Below are 6,000 nucleotides of genomic sequence, written 5' to 3'. Positions count from 1 at the left end.
GTGCAGCTAGTTTATAACCACTGATATTTACCTTTTCCTTATCAGACACAATTTGATGCTCAGACAGGCATAGTATGTCTATTACATTATCAGATTCAATGTCATCTAAACAAACCAGGAGCTCATCTACTTTACTCTTCAATCCTGGAATATTTTGGTGAAAAATGGTAACATTATTTTTTACTTTACTTTTGTGAGAATCTACTTTTTTCTTTAATCCACCAATATTTTGGTTAAATATGGTAATATTATTATTTACTTTACTGTTGTGAGAATCTTGTGCACCTGCCTGCCTGAACTTCTCATTGGACACTGATATTAGTCTAAAAAGAGGTACATCCATGAGTACTAGTGTCCCCCCTTGTGGATTTTGCTAACAACCCTGCCAGTTTACCCTTCCCTTTCCTATTGAGGAAATGCTAAGCTTCATTTACAGCACAGCATACTTCGAGTGTTACTTGTATTGTAGGAAACTTAAGGTAATAATGGGTGATGCAGCATTAGAGTGACTATTAGAGTTGATATAGCCATCAAGCCGATTAATGCATTGGGTACTGAAGCTATCGACCTGGTAATAATCACAGGAATGCAGATGGCTTCAGTAGAAAGGCTGTTGTGCCATGAAGAGGTCACACAGCTGCAGAACGGCAAAAAGCTAAGCAGCTGACAAGGACAGTAATCCATTTGCAATGCAACTGCAGTTCATTGCGTACAATGGTGCATTATGTGGGAAAACAAAATTTGGACTTTGTGTTGTGGTTCCAGCCATGCTGTGAGAGGAAGTTCTGAAGCAGGTACGTGATTATGTTATAGTGGGTCATGGTGGTCGAAGAACTGTGGAACGGCATGTGGCCAGTTGGTACCAGTGGTGTACACGTAAATAGGATGTGAAACAATATGAGAAGAACTATGTACCACGTACAGTGGGCTGAATTGAGCCATCAGTGTATTCTGCTGCAAAGATTACCAGACACTAGTGAAATGACTAGTACAGACATCTGAGGCCCTTTTGGACAAACGCTGGCAGGGAATCGCTGTGCTGACAGTAAAATTTCATGTTATGTGGAATGGTAGCTATCCCAGATCAGCAAGCCAAAGCAGTGGCTCAGGCCATGGTAAATAATTGGTTGTTGAAGATCGATGTTCCAGAGACACTGACTACAGATCAGGGCACCACTTTTACATCAAAATTAATGAAAGAGAATTATCATTTACTGCATATCTGTATGTTGAGGATGAGCATGTTGCATTCACCGGCCAATGGAACAACAGAGTGAGTTCATCGGACAACAGGGAAGATGTAAAGTTATCATAATGACTGGAGTATGCTATTACTGTACATTGCTACAGCATATAATATTCAGGTTTACAAAATTACAGTACTATCACAATACAAGGTAGCATATGCCCTGAAAATGCCACCACCATTCAAGGTAGTGAAGCCTTAAGTAGGGAAGAATGGAGAGTCAGCATGAAATTTCGCAAGAACTTTGCGGTATGTATCAAAGCAAGTACAAAAAGCCCATGCAAAGGGCCTCAAATGTCAAAAGCGAATGGGACAACTGAATGCAATGTTACCCGAGTACCATATAGGACAACAGGTGATGTTAATGAGCACTTTACACCCTGAAGGGAGATACAATGAAATTCCTCACTTATTGTCAAGGTCCATATCGTGACAAATGACCTTACCATTTAACGTAAAGCTACAAATGCCTACTTGTACTATAGTCATCAATGTTGGGGGTACCTGTCCCTTTTGAGGCACACAGGATTCTTTACCACCATTTCTGGCACCAGCCCCAAAAATTGAGGAGGGGGGAGCGAGTAGGAAGCAGAAGGTAAAAAAAACAGATAGATCAGATTGAACCTGTGGTATCTATGTGGGTTTTGCCTTATGCATTCAGACATAAGAACAGAGAGTGACTAAAGATTCCCTGCCTCAAGTAACACCACCAACAGAGATGGCCACAAAGAGCATGGCGTCACTGGCACTGCTGCACCTCTCCAGCCGTGGAGGGGTAATCACCTTCCAGGTATGACAACTGGAGGACAAGGTGCTGTTCACCTGGCAAGAAGGCATTGTCATGATAGATCACTGGTGGACATTGAAATTGAATGAAGTATGGAGGCTGGACAATAATTTTATCAGATTATACCAAGAAGCTGGAGAGACTGGGTTACTAAGCAAATTGCAGGGGGGAGTACCAGATGTTGCAAGTTTCTTACGATCATCTATGGGAAGAGGCCATGGATTTGGTTCCATACACTACGAAAAGACAGAATCAGGGATCATAGAGGCAGCTGGTAGGTTGTTAAAAGATCTGTGGAACATCTGACACTGACAGTATAAAGAAGGTAAACAATATGTTGGTTCAGATACAGAGGAATGCAGAAAATACCGTAGTCCTTTCGAAATGGCATATTACCCAGTTGACAAATGTGGAACTGGTGTGTTAAATATTATCAGGCTATGTGGGGGTTAATGGCAGAGTTGACTGACTACCTATGGATGACAGTCAGCTCAGTGAACTGAGATCCAACAAGGAACCCCTTGAGTGCAACGTTGCAAGTTCACTCTTTAGTAATGCTAATTAGAAAATGTTGTGTTAACAATTATGACAGGAAAAATATTATTTACTAATGACTCACCATGTGCATCAGGAGGGTGACAGATAATGAATGAGGAGGTGCAGAGATCAACCTTCTATGGGATGTATGTATGACACTTCACTAAATGGACTTTACTGACATTCAAGAAATGTTCAAAACAAACCATAACTTGCACCATGAACACCAAAAGAAAAATGGCGTGCCACAGTGATCACAAAGGTTTGCACCATCAAGGCTGAAGGCAAACTCCTTGGGAGTTACAAACTATGCAGGATGCTCAACTAGGTATCCACTTTTAAAGAAAGTATACAGAATCATTTTGGTGTAACATGGCGATGAAAATTGTGGACTCTGATGGCATGCAACTCATTGCGAAACAGCTTATTGTGAAACTGGCTATCCTTCAAGGCATTGCTCCAGATAGTGCAATATGTTTTATAGGCATAGGAAAAACAAATATTCAGAGGCTAAATTTGTCCAGTGGTTGCAAGTGGTACGAACTGCAGTGTCACACACTTTTTAGGAGGGATAGTTTGTACTAAAGGCATATGATTTTTATACAAAGAGAAGGAACCAAGCAAAAGCAAGTTATTTTGACCAGCTCTTAGCTAAAAGCAGTGCTCATACCATATTTGTAGTTCTCTTACGCCCATTTTCCTGCTCTTGCTTGCTGTGACGTAAATATTCCCTACTGCCCTTGCAAACTCACACATACAAGAAAGAATCATAGGGGAGGAGCACACCACCAACTTTTCACAGCACAATAACTTTGTAGACAATTTACCATAAATATTAAGTCAGAATAATAGTATACAAGTGCATTAAGGTATTGATGTTAGTTGATCTTGATACAATTCTCTTGGTACCTCTAATTTCCAGGTTCTTTTCAATGCATTTTCTCTTCAAATCCCGATCGGTCAGTGAGAAACAAATTCCTTATTGAACAATGGGATAAGTTTGTTTATCTCTGCTAGTAATTTTCAAGTCGATTCCGCAGCTTGCTATGCATCATCAAGTTGACGCTTTGTTTGAAATTCATTATCTTACGTCTTCAAAGTCTGTAACACAGTTTGAAGTCATGCAACCACCCACTGCTTTCCTTGAAATCACTGTATTCTATGTAGCATGCTGATTGATGTGCACAACATAGTAAGTCACTATCATGCACATCCTGCAAATTGCATCGAGCATCCTTGAAATTGCAAACACCAGTTTTTCAAACAAGTACGCCTTATCCTTCCTTAAATATCCATAGTCTTCCTTATGCGCTACATGGTCATATTGCTGCAGACTTATTCAAAGTCAGTTCACAATTTTTTCTTTACTGTGCTGCAAATGATCTTCTATGCACATAATTATGTTTAGTACACACTCCTTGCCCAAAGATTGTCCCTTATTGTGTTTCATTTGAGAAGAAATTTGTGTCTCCCTGCCTGACAAGGATGATGAACTACATGGCTCGACACCTGTTTCAGTATCACTCTCAGCACATATCACCACCACGCACGTCTCGTACATTGTCTGCACAGTTCAGTGTACATGACACCACACATTCCACTGCCTCATCTTGCAGAAACACTAATATTTCATCAGCCACTTCTTTCTCACTATGCAAAATTTCTTTGGTTCCTTTAAGACAAAATGTCAGTTTTGGCAACTGTTGTCATAGATATATACAATGTTTGCATTGTTTATCATTGCCATTGCTCTGCTTTGTATCAACACCACTAGCACTGCTGTGTCTCACAGCAACAGCAGTCAAGGCAGAAAATGCAGACAATCGCAAGAGTACGGGACAAATTTGATTATCATCTGGACGTTCGCCGTGCGTCTAGTGGTAGGAACACAGGGAATATTTGGAAAAGGTAATGAAAACTTTGATACAAAATGTGACCGTAGAAAAACCCCTAATGTTGTATGCACATGCACATAAAACATATACCCTTGGAAAACCATTCTTTTGAATATGGCAAATTTTGTAGTCCTACGCATACGTTAAAATTTACTTCACATCTATAACTTCATTCATGTAGAAGATATAGCATTGTGAAATTGAATGAATCTTTTTGAAACACCTAGTGCAATACATCCTTAGCACTGGGAAGGTCTTTAATATTTGACCAAAGATCTCAAGAGTATGTGCTACACTCCTGGTACTAAGATACTTAAGTACCTGGTTAACCTTCCAATCAGGCTCTACAGGTGTCTCTCACAACAGTATTAATATTTGTGAATCCCAAATTAGCTGACTGGGGCATTATAACAAATGGTAAATCAACAGTGTGTGCTGCATGTCTTCGAGATAATCGTGCATAATGCTGATTACTGGATGCAGACCATCACTGCTTCATCTATCATGAGATAGGAGCTCAATGTATAGCAGCCATGTACCTGTTCTTCATCTATTAATGTACTGTGTTCTGTAAACGGCAATCAGGCTGAGAAATGAGTCAAGTTATATGTTAACAACCAGGAACAGCCACAGTTAACTGTTCCAATAAGAATAGTTAAAAATTTCCTATAATCGTCTGAAATCTTGAAAAAATACTGTACTACATAATAAAATAGCTACATTTTTTTAAAAATAAGATCACAATTTTGCAGTATCTGTCACACCCTTCAATCAACAGAGACTTCAACCAGTAATCACACTGGTTGCCAAATTTTATTTCAAAAGGGGATTCTTGATTTCTATGCTTATTTGGCTGCCAAGTACAAGTGCTGAACAGACTGAAGGGCACAGTACAGGATTACCACAAAACAGGTGATGGGGTCCCCTATTTTGGCCTCATATGTATATAAAACACTCGTGGTGCGCAGCTAAAATGTCATTAAGCAATGTTTTGAAAATGTAATCTGGAATAAAGTTCTTCCTGTCCTCAAGTAGTTTAAAACTTTCTCTTTTTATAACAATGGTGGCTACTCACTCCATCCACATTTTTAGACAAATCTGGGCCACAACAAACACTACTAGGCCCTGGTTTGGACAAATACTTTCATTGCTCAAGGTCAACATCTGAATGTGCACTCCATTGCTGGGGCAGCAGTCATACAAGATGCCAATAGATTGTATGCCTGGTACACCACTAAGCTGCTACTGGGTGGCAACATTGCGAATCACCACACTCTAGGTATAGGATTGGTTTTGAATGAAGTTGATGCACCCAAATCCCTCCTCATTCAGAACACCCTCGATCCGTCAATGATTTTAGACCTCACCAACCCACAAACTATAACAGAGTCAGAATAACGCAGTTGCCTTGTACGAGTGAAGCAGACAGGCTGTGTCTGCTTGTCGTATCGTGTCGTTAAGACACTAAGATTTTTAAAGCCCTTCAGTTTATTCACATGCAGCAGCCATACCACTCAATGATCTAGAATGGCTAT

This window comes from Schistocerca americana, chromosome 7 (genome assembly GCF_021461395.2).
Source record: "Schistocerca americana isolate TAMUIC-IGC-003095 chromosome 7, iqSchAmer2.1, whole genome shotgun sequence".
Taxonomy (NCBI): Eukaryota; Metazoa; Arthropoda; class Insecta; order Orthoptera; family Acrididae; genus Schistocerca; species Schistocerca americana.
The sequence above is the reverse complement of the archived record's forward strand: the minus strand, read 5'-3'. Positions refer to the sequence as shown.